This window comes from Oncorhynchus nerka, linkage group LG5, assembly GCF_034236695.1.
Source record: "Oncorhynchus nerka isolate Pitt River linkage group LG5, Oner_Uvic_2.0, whole genome shotgun sequence".
Lineage (NCBI taxonomy): Eukaryota > Metazoa > Chordata > Actinopteri > Salmoniformes > Salmonidae > Oncorhynchus > Oncorhynchus nerka.
The window spans coordinates 35905399-35925398 of NC_088400.1; positions in this window are offsets into that span (position 1 = coordinate 35905399).

Sequence of the window (20000 nt, forward strand, 5' to 3'; positions counted from 1 at the left end):
GATGGTGTGTTAAGGGTGATGAGCTGTGTTGCTTTTACGCCAAACATAACGTTTTGCATTGTTGCCAAAAAGTTAAATTTTGGTTTCATCTGACCAGAGCACCTTCTTCCACATGTTTGGTGTGTCTCCCAGGTGGCTTGTGGAAAACTTTAAACAACACTTTTTATGGATATCTTTAAGAAATGGCTTTCTTCTTGCCACTCTTCCATAAAGGCCAGATTTGTGCAATATACGACTGATTGTTGTCCTATGGACAGAGTCTCCCACCTCAGCTGTAGATCTCTGCAGTTCATCCAGAGTGATCATGGGCCGCTTGGCTGCATCTCTGATCAGTCTTCTCCTTGTATGAGCTGAAAGTTTAGAGGGACGGCCAGGTCTTGGTAGATTTGCAGTGGTCTGATACTCCTTCCATTTCAATATTATCGCTTGCACAGTGCTCCTTGGGATGTTTAAAGCTTAGGAAATCTTTTTGTATCCAAATCCGGCTTTAAACTTCTTCACAACAGTATCTCGGACCTGCCTGGTGTGTTCCTTGTTCTTCATGATGCTCTCTGAGCTTTTAACGGACCTCTGACACTATCACAGTGCAGGTGCATTTATACGGAGACTTGATTACACACAGGTGGATTGTATTTATCATCATTAGTCATTTAGGTCAACATTGGATCATTCAGAGATCCTCACTGAACTTCTGGAGAGAGTTTGCTGCACTGAAAGTAAAGGGGCTGAATAATTTTGCACGCCCAATTTTTCAGTTTTTGATTTGTCGTTCCACTTCATGATTGTGTCCCACTTGTTGTTGATTCTTCACAAAAAAATACAGTTTTATATCTTTATGTTTGAAGCCTGAAATGTGGCAAAAGGTTGCAAAGTTCAAGGGGGCCGAATACTTTCGCAAGGCACTGTACAACGACCTAGAAAGATACAGAGATGCCAGTCGCTTTTAGCCACTCCCCTTTCCTTTTAACCAACCACATGAAAGATGAAGACCAAGGTCTCTTGAGCAACATGAGACGAACACCCCGGATAAATATGAATTGTTTATTACTGTATTACTATTCATTTATTAATGATTTGCTTTAAAGGGGAAAGCGTTGCCATGTGAACCATCTTCTATGTGCATTTTTTTACGGCACTAGAATGGAACACTGCGATTCCGGTCGACCAACTGGCTTGTGAAGGTCTTCAATACCACACCAGCTAACAAGACAGTGGCCCTTTCCTTTCACAGCTCTAAGTGGAAATCATACAACAATACTTTGCTTTGGCCTTGGTCCAAATTGCACTCTATTCTTTTTAATCTCCCTATAAGAAAAGAAAGGGGAACAGAGGGATTAGAATCTGCATGTCTTTTCCTCATTGGAGTGTGTGGATGTGAATGTAGGGAGGTGATGGGTACGCCTCTACTGGTCCAGGCTCACTGAAGTGGTAACCCTCTCTGCCCCTTTGGTTTTGGTATAGGCTTGACTACTGCTAGATAATGCTGAGAGAGGAGATGGTGGTAGTGGCAGAAATAGAGCACCAGGCCAATCGGTGGGGCTCGTTTGTTTTCAGGAAGTCAGGGATAATCCAGACAGTGCAGACTAAAACGTGGGGAATTGTGTCAGTGTTGCAGAGTCTGGGTGAGCACTGTTTTACTAGGCTCTGTGTTGAACGCAGAGAAGGATGTGGAGCTGGCTTCTTCACAACACCTGGAGCCACTGAGGGATTACAATTACACCACGTGTAATAGTGGTACCAAGGAGACTTTAAAGGACAACCCATTACACAGGGGGATAGGATCATTCACAGCCATACTTTAGAAACAGCAGCCACAATAGATGAAAAACACACACATTAGAGACTACAGTTGACTTTCCATTAGAAACACTAGAGAGCCAACTGTTCTCAAACTCCGGCTCACTGCTCTCTTGTTTGATTATGCACTCATTTGTTTAAAACGGTTTAAAACAGAGTTTAAAACAACTTTACAAAGTGCTTTTTCTTAAGAGGAAAGACCTTTCAGTGACTTTCCCCAAAAATAGCCCAGATTTTGAGGGTTTGGTGCTGTGGTGTGCCACCCCCGACTCTCTCATGTTGCGTTGCCCAGCCCTCCTAATCGCCATGACTGGCTGACCTTTGGATCGGCCCCCTCTGTGATTTACAGCCTTTCACTGGCTTGACCTCTGCCTCCTCTGTCTCCCTACAGACACCCTGTTCACGTGAGTACTGTTGAAGTGCTGATGAGTCGGACAAGCACTGTTTCCCTGATGTATTGCCTTGGCTCGCCTTGTCAAGCTCTCTCTAGGTGGCACAATGCAGCCAGTGGTTCATTAACCCTCTACCCTCTACCCCCACCTCCACTAAGCCAGCTTCCCCTCTGGCCTGGAGCTATAGGTAGGCCAGGTTAAAGCCCCTAATGAAGTGTGCCATGGTGGTGGAGTGTGAATGCCACCACATGTGGGGATGATTGCAGTGCAGGACTGGCAGGGGACCCGGGAAGGTTTTGGGGAACACAGTTGGGGACACCGGCAGTAGCATTCCCAGAGGCCTTTGTGTGGAGTCACTCAGTGGGGCCCGGAGCCCGGCTCAGCAAAGCCCCCAGCGACCAGGACGCAGATTTTTGGGGCCTAATGAAACATAAGCAGCTGGGGGTTAACCTCTCTTAATCTTTAATTAAAGAGCCCCCCGTTCATCACCTCAGCTCCACACTGACAATAAGACAGATCAGAGAGACGGTGTCGGACTGACTTCTAGATTGGTCTTGAAATGTTGCTGTTCAAGGACCACAAATCTCTTTCTGAACTTGGGGTGTCCATATTGGTAAGTGGATGAGAAGTACAATGTTGTTTTGGTTCTGGGGATTCTTCAAAACTCCCTCAGCTCACTCATAAGGCCAAATCTCTTACTCTACACCCCCCTCCTTTCAGAAAAACCCAGTAGCCAGAGTATTACAGCACTTCCTCTTTGGGGGGCAGTTAATCACCTCTGAGCAAACATGTGTGTGCTGGACCGTGAAGGCACCATCTCTCTCACACTTCATAATGAACCTTGTTTTACACCGGCTCTGCTGACCGACACGTCCTCCGACACAGCCCACACAGGCCACTGAAGTGATTGCTTTTCTGCGATTGCCTGCAACTGGGAGAAGAAAGCAGAGTTTCTAGAAGGAAGAACATGTGATACGACGATAGGAATAACAGGTTTGGACGCCTCATTTAGCTGGAAAAGCCCTTTCTCCTCACAGCTAGAGCGAGGCCCACCGCTCTTCTCTTTCCAAGGTTCTGACTCCTGAACTACAAAGGTCCAAACATATTTGTTGACTTGTTTGACTATGGCTAATGAAATCCCCAGCACCATCATAATAAGACTAGTCTGTAACCTCCTAACCAATGAGCTTTACTCTATTTTCTCACAGACAAACAAAAACAGCACAACAAAGAGCGAGGGTTCATACAGGAGTTTTTAGCCAGATGGGTCACATGCTGTCCATTGAGAGTCCACCCCATCAAGCCCAATCACTGGCCTCTATAACACAGACAGACTGCTTAAATACCTGACATCAGAAAGAAAGCAAAAACAAAGAAAGGAAGAGCGGGAACAACAGATGAAATGAATAAAGCAGCCTCTGTGACTGATGTGTACGCACGGTGTCGGAGAGTCACTGACAATTAAAGAAATGTGTCTCTGCTCACAAAAGGGGTCTGGAAAATACTGAATGTTGCCTCGAGCCCCAAATTCCCGAGCCTTTCTCTCAAGATTGAAGGAGGCTTGCTGGGCACATTTTTTTTTTTATGCCGTTCCCGCTTGGACCCCCTTTAGAGTCTTTGTCTGTGCTCTGAGTCCATGAGAAAAGTCAATCACAGACACTTGGCTGTGCACGGCTCCTCATGCGTCAACTAGTGCTTTTGGATTCCTCCCAGCTTCTCCTCTTGACATCACTACTCATAATTACACAAGGGGATCACCATTTAAAAAAAAAAAAAATGGAAGGATGTGCTTTTCCTATTGCAGACACTGAGTAAGATGTTGCTCACATGTGGGCCAGCCAATATGGTGACATCAAAAGAGGAGAAGAAAGCTAAATACAGTCTGGCGATTAAAATCCACATTTATGCAGCCCAATTTTCCTTGCGAGAGAAAATTCAGCGGCATTGGTTAGCTGGTTCCATTTGATCTGTCCTGAGAGAACTAAGAGATGCCTGAACCTTGGGGGCCTGTGATCCAAGCCTAGTGCTTTGGTAAAAACAGTCAATTATATTGTAAATTGCAGGGAGAGGAGCATTGAAATGTTTGAACAGCGAAGGATTTTTACAAATGAAAATAGTCAGTCAAACACAAAATTGTGCAAATAAACCAGGTTGCGAGCGGCGATGGGAAAAGTCTATCAACTAAGCCAATTACAACAAGCTAATCATACTGGCTGTGCTATAATGACATGACCTCAAACTACAGCTCACATACACAACAATACTGGCATAGGCACTCTCTATGAGAACCCAAATGTGTATTTATTTTGTATTTTATTTAACCTATTTAACTAGGCAAGTCAGTTAAGAAAAAAATCTTATTTTACGGCCTAATCAAGTATACACCAATGCCTCCCTACTTTCTCCATGTCCATCTCTCTCTCTCTTCCCCACAGGAAGGCAGAACCAGAACAGTGGAGAGACTGTTTTCTTTATTTCCCTATTCCACTAAAATAATCCCCACAGCGGCCATTTTTTCCCCTATCGCCCCAGAGAACTTCCCAGTTGCAGAATCTCCGAGGAAGAATTTCACAGTCTTTACACGTGAACAGTAGCAGCAAAGTTTGCCTATATTTCAATGGAACGCGTCTTTAAGTTGAAGCAGAAAAATAAATGAATCATTTCCCCAAAGTCCCCTTTTATTTAAGTGTGTTATAAATCAATGTTAAGCAGTGTTATAGCTCAGGTGTCAGTTCCAGTGCTGTTCAATCCATGTGTGTAATCTCATTTTTACTCTGCCCCTGCAGACATCAACCCTGTAAATCACACACAGGTAGTCCAACTTTGTTTCCACATTGGCTGTAAACTAGACTGCAGGGCCTCAACATGTGCTGCTGTTTGATCTCTCATAGCCTGGACTCTCAATCGGCTAGGAGCCATTCCTACACTGATATCATCCCTGTATAATCACAGAAAACAACTTTATGTTTGTTTCCTTGTGTATACTATACACAAGAAGGGACGATCAGCCAATGAGTATACAGCATAGCTGTTTGCGGTTTATTGACGTGTAGAGATGCTGTACGTGACTGGTCTCCTGTTGCTCACATGAAGACGCTACCTTTATCAGTCCGCTATAGAAATAGATACATACTGAGATTTGCTCTAGTTTGACACCATGCAGCAAGCCTATGGCCATGTGTTCATGTTTACCTGATACCACCTTGAAGCCACTGTTTTTCTTGTTGCTTGGCTCACTTTCTTGGTTGTATTTCTTAATGCATGAGATTGTTTTCCTTGAGTTAAACATGTGTGTGTGTGTGTGGGGGGGGGGGGGGGGGGGAGTCAATCACAGTTAATTCTCCGCTTGAAATACCGTAAAGACAAGTAATCATGTCTTAATCTGAGAAGTGTTTGCTTCTACTGGAATCCATTTCATGTTACTTTGCGTGAGAAAAGATGACCGGCTCTGGCTTTGATCCGGCGCGCTCTCCAGGAAGAACTAGATTAAAAGGTTCACGAAATCTAAATAAATCTCAAATTGGTTTTTAGTGGGAATGCTTAAATCGTAAATTAACTTTATGCAAAGCGTGCAGGATAGGATGCCACGTGGTGGTAATTCCAACAGCTATCTCATATCCATAACCTGTGTATCGGATGCCCTCATTTCAAAAGCATTTCAAACAAACACACACACGCACACGCACACGCACACGCACACACACACACACACACACACACACACACACACACACACACACAGGCTGGAAGCACGCATACACACATACAGGTACACACACACATACACACACACACGCTTCACTCTATGAAATAATAAGCATGCCTTTGGTCACTTCCCATGGAGGTCAAAGGAAGGCTGACAGACCCTTTTAATGCAGTCACAGGTCCGAGGGCTCACCATTTGAAGTATGCAGAGAGAGTGGAATTTGATTGGATTAGACTAGGTTCAGATAGTTGTGAGAAGAGCTAGCTGGCTAGCTGGTTGCAGGGGTTGAAATAGCTTTTTTTCTGTGGCATTTTCCCCCAAATGAGAATAATAATTTAAAAAAGGATTGGCACAGAAGATAGGCTGGAACGTGATCTTAGCCCAAGACCAGATCAGAGACTCCCATTAAGGTTTGGGGTGATAAACCACATCTGTTTCAAATGGGGGTAAGACCAGAGGAGGACTCTCTCTCTCTTCTCTCTTCTCTCCTCTCTCTCTCTTCTCTCTCACTCTCGTTGTATACCCCCCCTCTCAATTCAATTCAATTCAAAGGGCTTTATTGGCATTGGAAACATATGTTCACATTGCCAAAGCAAGTGAAATAGATAATAAACAAAAGTGAAATAAACAAAAAATGAACAGTAAACATTACACTCACAAAAGTTCCAAAGGAATAGAGAAATTTCAAGTGTCATATTATGTCTATATACAGTGTTGTAACGATGTGTAAATAGTTCAAGTACAAAAGGGAAAATAAATAAACATAAATATGGGTTGTATTTACAATGGTGTTTGTTCTTCACTGGTTTCCCTTTTCTTGTGGCAACGGGTCACAAATATTGTTGCTGTAATGATACAACGTGGTATTTCAGCCAATAGATATGGGAGTTTCTCAAAATTGGATTTGTTTTCTGATTCTCTGTGGGTCTGTGTAATCTGAGGGAGGAGGTTAGGAAGTGCATTTCAGTTTCCACCTCATTTTGTGGGCCGTGTGCACATAGCCTGTCTTCTCTTGAGAGCCAGGTCTGCCTACGGCGGCCTTTCTCAACAGCAAGGATATGCTCAGTGAGTCTGTACATTGTCAAAGCTTTCCTTAATTTTGGGTCAGTCACAGTGGTCAGGTATTCTGTCACTGTGCACTCCCTGTTCCCTGTCTAGTTTGCTCAGTTGTGTCAAGTAATAATCATTTTGTTTTCTCATAATTTTTTCATAATAATGTTGCTGTCCTGGTGCTCTGTGTGGTCTGCTTGTGTTTGTGAACAGAGCCCCAGTACCAGCTTGCTTTGGGGGCTCTTATCCAGGTTAATCTCTCTGTAGGTGATGGCATTGTTATTTATTATTATTATTTATATAACTTTATTTAACTAGGCAAGTCAGTTAAGAACAAATTCTTACTTACAAAGACGGCCTACCAAAAGGCAAAAGGCCTCCTTGCGGAGATGGGGGCTGGGATTAAAAATACAAATAAATCAAATAAAAATATAGGACAAAACACACATCACGACAAGAGAGACAACACAATACTACATAAAGAGAGACCTAAGACGAAAACTTAGCATGGCAAACAAAACATGACAACACAGCATGTTAGCAACACAACATGACAACAACACGGGAGCAACACAACATGACAGCAGCACAACATGGTAGCAGCACAAAACAGGGTACAAACATTGTTGGGCACAGACAACAGCACAAAGGGAAAGAAGGTAGAGACAATAATACATCACACAAAGCAGTCACAACTGTCAATAAGAAGGTTGTGGAAGGTTTGGGAATCGCTTCCTTTTAGTTGGTTACAAATTTAATTTAAATTTCTTTTCTAGTTTTGGATAATTAATGAGTATAGGCCTAATTATGCTCTGCATGCATTATTTGGTGTTTTATGTTGTACACTGAGGATATTTTTTGCAGAATTCTGCATGCAGTCTCCATTTGGTGTTTGTCCCATTTTGTGAATTTTTGGTTGGGGAGCGGACCCCAGACCTCACAACCATAAAGGGCCATGGGTTCTATGACTGATTCAAGTATTTTTTGCCAGATCCTAATTGGTATGTCACATTTTATGTTCCTTTTGATGGCGTAGAAGGCCCTTCTTGCCCCACAGATCGTTCATAGCTTTGTGGAAGTTACCTGTTGCACTGATGTTAAGGCCGAGGTATGTATCACTTTTTGTGTGATCTAGGGCAATGGGGTCTAGATGGAATTTGTATTTGTGGTCCTGGCGACTGGACCTTTTTTGGAATACCATTATTTTTGACTTACTGAGATTTAATGTCAGGGCCCAAGTCTGACAGAATATGTGCAGAAGATCTAGATGTTGCTGTAGGCCCTCCTTGGTTGGGGACAGAAGCACCAGATCATCAGCAAACAAGAGACATTTGACTTCAGATTCTAGTAGGGTGCTGCAGAACGTTCTAGTGCCCGCGCCAATTCGTTGATATACTGTATATGTTGAAGAAGGTGAGGCTCAAGCTCCATCCCTGTCTTATCCCACGGCCCTTTGGAATGATTTTTTGCCTATTTTAACCGTACACTTGTTGTTTGTGCACATGGATTATATAATGTTGTATGTTTTTCCCCCAACACCACTTTCCATCAATTTGTATAGCAGACCCTCATGCCAAATTAAGTCTAACGCTTTTTTGAAATCAACAAAGCATGAGAAGACTACCTTTTTTCGGTTTGTTTGTCAATTAGGGTGTGCAGGGTGAATACGTGGTCGGTCATACGGTAATTTGGTAAAAAGCCAATTTGACATTTGCTCAGTACATTGTTATCACTGAGGAAATGTACAAGTCTGTTGTTAATGATAACGCAGAGGATTGTCCTAAGGTTGCTGTCGACGCATATCCCACAGTAGTTATTGGGGTCAAACTTGTCTCCACTTTTGTGGATTGGGGTAATCAGTCCTTGGTTCCAAATATTGGGGAAGTTACCGGAGCTGAGGATGATGTTATAGAGTTTAATTATAGACAATTGGAATTTGACATTATCCCAAGATGGCATAGCAGTCAGACGTCCTTTGTCCTCGTCTCGTCGTGTTCCTTATATATATAAAAATATATATTTACACCTTTCTTCGCATATCTTTTATATATTTTATTTTCCAAAAACTCAACTTCAAAACACCTCACCAATTTAAAAAAAGTATTATTTACCTCAAATCTGAAATCCACAATAGAAACTAACCAGAAGCTAACCAGAAGCTAGCCAGAAGCTAGCCAGAAGCTAACCAGAAGCTAGCAGAAGCTAGCCAGAAGCTAGCCAGTTTACTGGCTAACGTCAGTATTCAGCTAACCACGGTTTGTGGTCATCAGCTGTCCTTTAGCTCGAAAATCTATCGCCAGTTTTGTACAACGCGACTCAGACCAGAACATACCGGACCTATTTTTCTCTCTATATCCCCGGATTTCAACCGCAACCTCTGAACATTTACACCTGGATCTCGCAGCTAGCTAGCTGCTTATCCTTGTGACTATTGGCTTATGTCGATCCCAGAGCAAACATAAATTATTCTGGAGCTAGCCAGCTGAAGAGTTCCATCAGTCACTCTTGGGCTATAATCACCTATCAGGCCTTCACAACTGGACTACCGACATTATCTGCCCGAGGGAGTTATCCAACTGGCCCCTCCATCGCGACGTTACCTGAACGCCCATCTGCGACCCGCTAATCGTTAGCTGTCTTATCGGCTGCTATCTGAATAGATCTATCGGGCAATTTTTCTTGGGTCACTATAACTATATCTATTTTGCCAATTGGATTGATCCCCTCTACCACACGGAACCCCACTAATCTACTGACGGAAACGCACGAGGTGGCTAAAAACAGACCTCCATCCTATGCTAGCTTGCTACCGATGGCCCGGGTAGCTGTCTGGATCGCCGTGACCCCTACCAACCTCACTACTCACTCGACCGCTATGATCACTCGACTAAGCATGCCTCTCCTTAATGTCAATATGCCTTGTCCATTGCTGTTCTGGTTAGTGTTTATTGGCTTATTTCACTGTAGAGGCTCTAGCCCTGCTCATTATACCTTATCCAACCTTTCAGTTCCACCACCCACACATGCAATGACATCACCTGGTTTCAATTATGTTTCTAGAGACAATATCTCTCTCATCATCACTCAATACCTAGGTTTACCTCCACTGTATTCACATCCTACCATACCTTTGTCTGTACATTATACCTTGAAGCTATTTATCGTCCCCAGAAACCTCCTTTTACTCTCTATTCCAGACGTTCTAGACGACCAATTCTCATAGCTTTTAGCTGTACCCTTATCCTACTCATCCTCTGTTCCTCTGGTGATATAGAGGTGAATCCAGGCCCTGCAGTGCCTAGCTCCACTCCTATTCCCCAGGCGCTCTCTTTTGATGACTTCTGTAATGGTAATAGCCTTGATTTCATGCATGTTAACATTAGAAGCCTCCTCCCTAAGTTTGTTTTATTCACTGCTTCAGCACACTCTGCCAACCCGGATGTTCTAGCCGTGTCTGAATCCTGGCTTAGGAAGACCACCAAAAATTCTGACATTTTCATCCCTAACTACAACATTTTCAGACAAGATAGAATGGCCAAAGGGGGCGGTGTTGCAATCTACTGCAAAGATAGCGTGCAGAGTTCTGTCCTCCTATCCAGGTCTGTACCCAAACAATTTGAACTTCTACTTTTAAAAATCCGCCTCTCTAAAAACAAGTCTCTCACTGCTATAGACCACCCTCTGCCCCCAGCTGTGCTCTGGACACCATATGTGAACTATTTGCCCCCCATCTATCTTCAGAGCTCGTGCTGCTAGGCGACCTAAACTGGAACATGCTTAACACCCCAGCCATCCTACAATCTAAGCTTGATGCCCTCAATCTCACACAAATGATCAATGAACCTACCAGGTACCACCCCAAAGCCGTAAACACGGGCACCCTCATAGATATCATCCTAACCAACTTGCCCTCTAAATACACCTCTGCTGTTTTCAACCAAGATCTCAGCGATCACTGCCTCATTACCTGCATCCGTAAGGGGTCAGCTGTCAAACGACCTCCACTCATCACTGTCAAACGCTCCCTGAAACACTTCAGCGAGCAGGCCTTTCTAATCAACCTGGCCGGGGTATCCTGGAAGGGTATTGATCTCATCCCGTCAGTAGAGGATGCCTGGTTATTTAAAAAAATGCCTTCCTCACCATCTTAAATAAGCATGCCCCATTCAAGAAATTTAGAACCAGGAACAGATATAGCCCTTGGTTCTCTCCAGACCTGACTGCCCTTAACCAACACAAAAAACATTCTGTGGCGTTCTACATTAGCATCGAACAGTGATATGCAACTTTTCAGGGAAGCTAGCAACCAATATACACAGGCAGTTAGAAAAGCCAAGGCTAGCTTTTTCAAGCAGAAATTTGCTTCCTGCAACACAAACTTTAAAAGGTTCTGGGACACTGTAAAGTTCATGGAGAATAAGAACACCTCCTCCCAGCTGCCCACTGCACTGAAGATAGGAAACACTGTCACCACCGATAAATTCACTGTAATTGAGAATTTCAATAAGCATTTTTCTATGGCTGGCCATGCTTTCCACCTGTCTACCCCTACCCCGGTCAACAGCAGTGCGCCCCCCACAGCAACTCGCCCAAGCCTTCCTCATGTCTCCTTCTCCCAAATCCAGTCAACTGATGTTCTGAAAGAGCTGCAAAATTTGAACCCTACAAATCAGCAACGCTAGACAATCTGGACCCTCTCTTTCTAAAATTATCTGCCGAAATTGTTGCCACCCCTATTACTAGCCTGTTCAACCTCTCTTTTGTGTCGTCTGAGATTCCCAAAGATTGGACAGCAGCTGCGGTCATCCCCCTCTTCAAAGGGGGATACACATTTGACCCAAACTGCTACAGACCTATATCTATCCTACCCTGCCTTTCTAAGGTCTTCGAAAGCCAAGTCAACAACAGATTACCGACCATTTCGAATCCCACCATACCTTCTCCGCTATGCAATCTGGTTTCAGAGCTGGTCATGGGTGCACCTCAGCCACGCTCAAAGTTCTAAACGATATCTTGACCGCCATCAATAAGAAACAATACTGTGCAGCCGTATTCATAGACCTGGCCAAGGCTTTCGACTCTGTCAATCACCAAATCCTCATCGGCAGACTCGACAGCCTTGGTTTCTCAAATGATTGCCTCGCCTGGTTCACCAACTACTTCTCTGATAGAGTTCAGTGTGTCAAATCTGAGGGTTTGATGTCTGGGCCTCTGGAAGTCTCTATGGGGGTGCCACAGGGTTCAATTCTTGGACCGACTCTCTTCTCTGTATACATCAATGATGTCGCTCTTGCTGCTGGTGAGTCTCTGATCCACCTCTACGCAGACGACACCATCCTGTATACTTCTGGCCCTTCTTCGGACACTGTGTTAACAACCCTCCAGGAGAGCTTCAATGCCATACAACTCTCCTCCTGTGGCCTCAAATTGCTCTTAAATACAAGTAAAACTAAATGCATGCTCTTCAACCGATCGCTGCCTGCACCTGTCCAACATCACTACTCTGGACGGCTCTGACTTAGAATACGTGGACAACTACAAATACCTAGGTGTCTGGTTAGACTGTTAACTCTCCTTCCAGACTCACATCAAACATATCCAATCCAAAGTTAAATCTAGAATTGGCTTCCTATTTCGCAACAAAGCATCCTTCACTCATGCTGCCAAACATACCCTTGTAAAACTGCCCATCCTACCAATCCTCGACTTCGGCGATGTCATTTACAAAATATACCCTACTCCAATACCCTACTCAATAAATTGGATGCAGTCTATCACAGTGCCATCCGTTTTGTCACCAAAGCCCCATATACTACCCACCACTGTGACATGTATGCTCCCGTTGGCTGGCCCTCACTTCATACTCGTCGCCAAACCCACTGGCTCCAGGTCATCTACAAGACCCTGCTAGGTAAAGTCTCCCCTTATCTCAGCTCGCTGGTCACCATAGCAGCACCCACCTGTAGCACTCGCTCCAGCAGGTATATCTCTCTGGTCATCCCCAAAACCAATTCTTCCTTTGGCCGCCTCTCCTTCCAGTTCTCTGCTGCCAATGACTAGAACGAACTACAAAAATCTCTGAAACTGGAAACACTTATCTCCCTCACTAGCTTTAAGCACCAGATGTCAGAGCAGCTCACAGATTACTGCACCTGTACATAGCCCATCTATAATTTAGCCCAAACAACTACCTCTTTCCCTACTTTATTTATTTATTTATGTTGCTCCTTTGCACCCCATTATTTCTATCTCTACTTTGCACATTCTTCCACTGCAAATCAACCATTCCAGTGTTTTACTTGCTATACTGTATTTACTTTGCCACCATGGCCTTTTTTTGCCTTTACCTCCCTTATCTCACCTCATTTTCTCACATCGTATATAGACTTGTTTATACTGTATTATTGACTGTATGTTTGTTTTATTCCATGTGTAACTCTGTGTCGTTGTATGTGTCGAACTGCTTTGCTTTATCTTGGCCAGGTGGCAATTGTAAATGAGAACTTGTTCTCAACTTGCCTACCTGGTTAAATAATGGTGAAATAAAATAAAATAAAATGTATGGTTTGTATATTTTATCATTGTATTGAGGATACTGTCAACACCACAGGCCTTTTTGGGTTGGAGGGTTTTTATTTAGTCCTGTAATTTAGTCAATGTAATTGGAGAATCCAGTGGGTTCTGCTACTCTTTAATAGTTGATTATAAGATTTTTATTTGATAATGTATATGTTTTTGCTCTTTGTTCTAAGTTATAGAGACAAAAAGATTAGAGAAGTGGTCTATCCTTACATCTCTGTTTTAGATAGATAACTCTCTGTGTTGTTGTTTGTTTCGTGTGCTCCAATTTTCCAGGAAGTGGTTAGATTCTATGGATTCTTCAATTATATTGAGCCGATTTCTGATGTGCTGTTCCTTCTTTTTCCATAATATATTTCTGAATTGTTTTAGTGATTCTCTCTCTCAATTTTTTTCTCTCTCTCTCTCTCTCTCTCTGTTTCTTTAGTTTAATTCCCATCTCTCTCTCTCTCTCTCTCTCTCTCTCTCTTTTTTCCGTAGTGTATTTCTCTATTGTTTTAGTGATTCACCATAGTGAAGGCGTAGACTCAGGTTTTCCGGGTCTCTATGTTTTTGGTTGAACAGGTTTCTCAATTTCTTTCTTAGATTTTTGCATTCTTCATCAAACCATTTGTCATTGTTGTTCATTTTCTTCGGTTTTCTATTTGAGATTTTTAGATTTGATAGGGAAGCTGAGAGGTCAAATATACTGTTAAGATTTTCTACTGCCAAGTTTACACCTTCACTATTACAGTGGAAAGTTTTACCCAGGAAATTGTCTAAAAGGGATTGAATTTGTTTGCCTAATTGTTTTTTGGTAGGTTTCCAAACTGCATTCCTTCCATCTATAGCATTTCTCAATGTTACTCAGTTCCTTTGGTTGATTGAGGCATCAACAAATTCAATCCCTTTTAGACAATTTCCTGGGTAAAACTTTCCACTGTAATAGTGAAGGTGTAAACTTGGCAGTAGAAAATCTTAACAGTATATTTGAACAGGGCTCCGGGCAGCCGAGCGGAAATGGAGGAAAACTCGCCTCCCTGCGGACCTGGCATCCTTTCACTCCCTCCTCTCTACATTTTCCTCCTCTGTCTCTGCTGCTAAAGCCACTTTCTACCACTCTAAATTCCAAGCATCTGCCTCTAACCCTAGGAAGCTCTTTGCCACCTTCTCCTCCCTCCTGAATCCTCCTCCCCTTCCCCCCCCTCCTCCCTCTCTGCAGATGACTTCGTCAACCATTTTGAAAAGAAGGTCGACGACATCCGATCCTCGTTTGCTAAGTCAAACGACACCGCTGGTTCTGCTCACACTGCCCTACCCTGTGCTCTGACCTCTTTCTCCCCTCTCTCTCCAGATGAAATCTTGCGTCTTGTGACGGCCAGCCGCCCAACAACCTGCCCGCTTGACCCTATCCCCTCCTCTCTTCGCCAGACCATTTCCGGAGACCTTCTCCCTTACCTCACCTCGCTCATCAACTCATCCCTGACCGCTGGCTACGTCCATTCCGTCTTCAAGAGAGCGAGAGTTGCACCCCTTCTGAAAAAACCTACACTCGATCCCTCCGATGTCAACAACTACAGACCAGTATCCCTTCTTTCTTTTCTCTCCAAAACTCTTGAACGTGCCGTCCTTGGCCAGCTCTCCCGCTATCTCTCTCAGAATGACCTTCTTGATCCAAATCAGTCAGGTTTCAAGACTAGTCATTCAACTGAGACTGCTCTTCTCTGTATCACGGAGGCGCTCCGCACTGCTAAAGCTAACTCTCTCTCCTCTGCTCTCATCCTTCTAGACCTATCGGCTGCCTTCGATACTGTGAACCATCAGATCCTCCTCTCCACCCTCTCCGAGTTGGGCATCTCCAGCGCGGCCCACGCTTGGATTGCGTCCTACCTGACAGGTCGCTCCTACCAGGTGGCGTGGCGAGAATCTGTCTCCTAACCACGTGCTCTCACCACTGGTGTCCCCCAGGGCTCTGTTCTAGGCCCTCTCCTATTCTCGCTATACACCAAGTCACTTGGCTCTGTCATAACCTCACATGGTCTCTCCTATCATTGCTATGCAGACGACACACAATTAATCTTCTCCTTTCCCCTTCTGATGACCAGGTGGCGAATCGCATCCCTGCATATCTGGCAGACATATCAGTGTGGATGACGGATCACCACCTCAAGCTGAACCTCGGCAAGACGGAGCTGCTCTTCCTCCCGGGGAAGGACTGCCCGTTCCATGATCTCGCCATCACGGTTGACAACTCCATTGTGTCCTCCTCCCAGAGCGCTAAGAACCTTGGCGTGATCCTGGACAACACCCTGTCGTTCTCAAATAACATCAAGGCGGTGGCCCGTTCCTGTAGGTTCATGCTCTACAACATCCGCAGAGTACGACCCTGCCTCACACAGGAAGCGGCGCAGGTCCTAATCCAGGCACTTGTCATCTCCCGTCTGGATTACTGCAACTCGCTGTTGGCTGGGCTCCCTGCCTGTGCCATTAAACCCCTACAACTCATCCAGAACGCCGCAGCCCGTCTGGTGTTCAACCTTCCCAAGTTCTCTCACGTCCTCCGCTCCTCCGCTCTCTCCACTGGCTTCCAGTTGAAGCTCGCATCCGCTACAAGACCATGGTGCTTGCCTACGGAGCTGTGAGGGGAACGGCACCTCAGTACCTCCAGGCTCTGATCAGGCCCTACACCCAAACAAGGGCACTGCGTTCATCCACCTCTGGCCTGCTCGCCTCCCTACCACTGAGGAAGTACAGTTCCCGCTCAGCCCAGTCAAAACTGTTCGCTGCTCTGGCCCCCCAATGGTGGAACAAACTCCCTCACGACGCCAGGACAGCGGAGTCAATCACCACCTTCCGGAGACACCTGAAACCCCACCTCTTTAAGGAATACCTAGGATAGGATAAAGTAATCCTTCTCACCCCCCTTAAAAGATTTAGATGCACTATTGTAAAGTGGCTGTTCCACTGGATGTCATAAGGTGAATGCACCAATTTGTAAGTCGCTCTGGATAAGAGCGTCTGCTAAATGACTTAAATGTTAAATGTAAATGTATTGCTCTGTTTAAGTAGACTGTGATTTTTCTGTGGTCTGATAGGGGTGTCAGTGGGCTGACTATGAACGCTCTGAGAGACTCTGGGTTGAGGTCAGTGATAAAGTAGTCTACAGTACTACTGCCAAGAGATGAGCTATAGGTGTACCTACCATAGGAGTCCCCTCGAAGCCTACCATTGACTATGTACATACCCAGCGTGCGACAGAGCTGCAGGAGTTGTGACCCGTTTTTGTTGGTTATGTTGTCATAATTGTGCCTAGGGAGGCATATGTGGGAGGGAATGCTGTCAACTCCAGGCAGGTGTTTGTCCCCCTATGTGCTGAGGGTGTCAGGTTCTTGTCCGGTTCTGGCATTTAGGTCGCCACAGACTAGTACATGTCCCTGGGCCTGGAAATGATTGATTTCCCCCTCCAGGATGGATAAGCTGTCTTCATTAAAGTATGGGGATTCTAGTGGGGGATATAGGTAGCACACAGGAGGACATTTTTCTCTGTTAGGATAATTTCCTTTTGAATTTCTAGCCAAATGTAGAATGTTCCTGTTTTGATTAATTTAATGGAGTGAGTTAGGTCTGCTCTATACCAAATTAGCATACCCCCTGAGTCCCTTCCCTGTTTCACACCTGGTAGTTTGGTGGATGGGACTACCAGCTCTCTGTAACCTAGAGGGCAACCAGTGGGTCCGTCTCCTCTATACCAGGTTTCTTGCAGGATGACAATGTCTGTATTACTGATTTCTTTGGTGAAGTCCGGGTTCCTGCTCTTTAGGCCAAAGGCAGATGACCTCAGGCCTTGGATATTCCAGGATTATATAGTGAAGGCTTTTTGTCTTTAGTTTTATACCCATCTCTCTCTCGCTCTCTCTGTTTCTTTAGTTTTATACCCATCTCTCTCTCTCTCTCTCTGTTTCTTTAGTTTAATACCCATCTCTCTCTCTCTCTCTGTTTCTTTAGTTTAATACCCATCTCTCTCTCTCTCTCTCTCTCTGTCTTTAGTTTAATACCCATCTCTCTCTCTCTCTCTCTCTGTTTCTTTAGTTTAATACCCATCTCTCTCTCTCTCTCTCTCTCTCTCTCTCTCTCTCTCTCTCTCTCTCTCTGTTTCTTTAGTTTAATACCCATCTCTCTCTCTCTCTCTCTCTCTCTCTCTCTCTCTGTTTCTTTAGTTTAATACCCATCTCTCTCTCTCTCTCTCTCTCTCTCTCTCTCTGTCTTTAGTTTAATACCCATCTCTCTCTCTCTCTCTCTCTAGGGGAGATGAGCCACTGTTTCCAGACATCAGGGAAGTAGCCAGAAGATAAAACCATTTTTAACAATTTAAGCACAGCATTTTGCAACTCAGGTGTGCTGTTTTTCAGCATTTAATTTCTGATGTTGTCTAGACCACAAGCCTTCTTTGATTTAATATATTTTAGCTTTTCATTTAGTTCTTGTTGGGTTATTGGGTAATCGTGAGATTTTGAGTGAAAAAATACCAGCAACAGTGTGTGAAAACCTTGTGAAGACTTACAAAAAACACTTGACCTCTGTCATTGCCAACAGAGGGTATATAACAAAGTACTGAGATAAACTTTTGTTATTGACCAAATACTTATTTTCCACCATAATTTGCAAATAAATTCATTCAAAATCCTACAATGTGATTTTCTGGATTTTTCCCCTCATTTTGTCTGTCATAGTTGAAGTGTACCTATGATGAAAATTACAGGCCTCTCTCATCTTTTTAAGTGGGAGAACTTGCACAATTGGTGGCTGACTAAATACTTTTTTGCCCCACTGTACATACATACACATATACATATATATACACACACACACACACACACACACACACACACACACACACACACACACACACACACACACACACACACACACACACACACACACACACACACCATTACATATAATTATTATCATAATACCGGTGTCAATAAAATTAAGACTAGTTGTAACAAATTAATAAGAATGGAATTAGATTGCACATAAAATAAGTACAATGCAATCTGCAACCCTGTGTGTTTGTGTGTGTATGTGTGCGTATGCGCCTGTGTGTGCGTGCCTGCGTGTGCGCGCGTGTGTGTGTGCCTGCGTGTGTGAGTGTGTGAATTAAAGGATCTGTCTAGCTCAGTAGTCTGCATATTAGTTGCAGTGGTTGTCACACCTCTCCTATCTCTGATTGTTCTAGGGGTCTTCTGCCAGAGGTTACCTCAGCATATGTAGGCTGATGATCTGACTTATGCATGGTGTGGACGGCATCATGTGGTCTACTTCCCTGAAGGACAGTGTTCTGTCCGAACCTGGAGTAGTGGTTAGAGCTGTGTTGTGATGGGCCGGGTCTAGTAGAGCTGTGTTGTGATGGGCCGGGTCTATTAGAGCTGTGTTGTGATGGGCCGGGTCTAGTAGAGCTGTGTTGTGATGGGCCGGGTCTAGTAGAGCTGTGTTGTGATGGGCCGGGTCTAGTAGAGCTGTGTTGTGATGGGCCGGGTCTAGTAGAGCTGTGTTGTGATGGGCCGGGTCTAGTAGAGCTGTGTTGTGATGGGCCGGGTCTAGTAGAGCTGTGTTGTGATGGGCCGGGTCTAGTAGAGCTGTGTTGTGATGGGCCGTGTCTAGTAGAGCTGTGTTGTGATGGGCCGGGTCTAGTAGAGCTGTGTTGTGATGGGCCGGGTCTAGTAGAGCTGTGTTGTGATGGGCCGGGTCTAGTAGAGCTGTGTTGTGATGGGCCGGGTCTAGTCTCTCGCTCTCTCTCTCTCTCTCTCTAGTTTAATACCCATCTCTCTCTCTCTCTCTCTCTCTCTCTCTCTCTCTCTCTCTCTCTCTCTCTCTTTAGTTTTATACCCCCCCCCTCTCTCTCTCTCTTTCTTTAGTTTTATACCCCCCTCTCTCTTTCTTTAGTTTTATACCCCTCTCTCTCTCTCTTTCTTTCTTTAGTTTTATACCCCTCTCTCTCTCTCTTTCTTTCTTTAGTTTTATACCTCTCTCTCTCTCTCTCTTTAGTTTTATACCCCCCTCTCTCTCTTTCTTTAGTTTTATACCTCTCTCTCTCTCTCTTTAGTTTTATACCCCCCTCTCTCTTTCTTTAGTTTTATACCCCTCTCTCTCTCTCTTTCTTTAGTTTTATACCCCTCTCTCTCTCTCTCTCCTCTCTCTCTCTCTTTCTCTTTCTTTAGTTTTATACCTCTCTCTCTCTCTCTCTCTCTCTCTCTCTCTCTCTTTCTTTAGTTTTCTCTCTCTCTCTCTCTCTCTCTCTCTCTCTCTCTCTCTCTCTCTCTTTAGTTTTATACCCCCCTCTCTCTTTCTTTAGTTTTATACCCCTCTCTCTTTCTCTTTCTTTAGTTTTATACCTCTCTCTCTCTCTCTCTCTCTCTCTCTCTTTTCTTTAGTTTTATCTCTCTCTCTCTCTCTCTCTCTCTCTCTTTAGTTTTATACCTCTCTCTCTCTCTCTC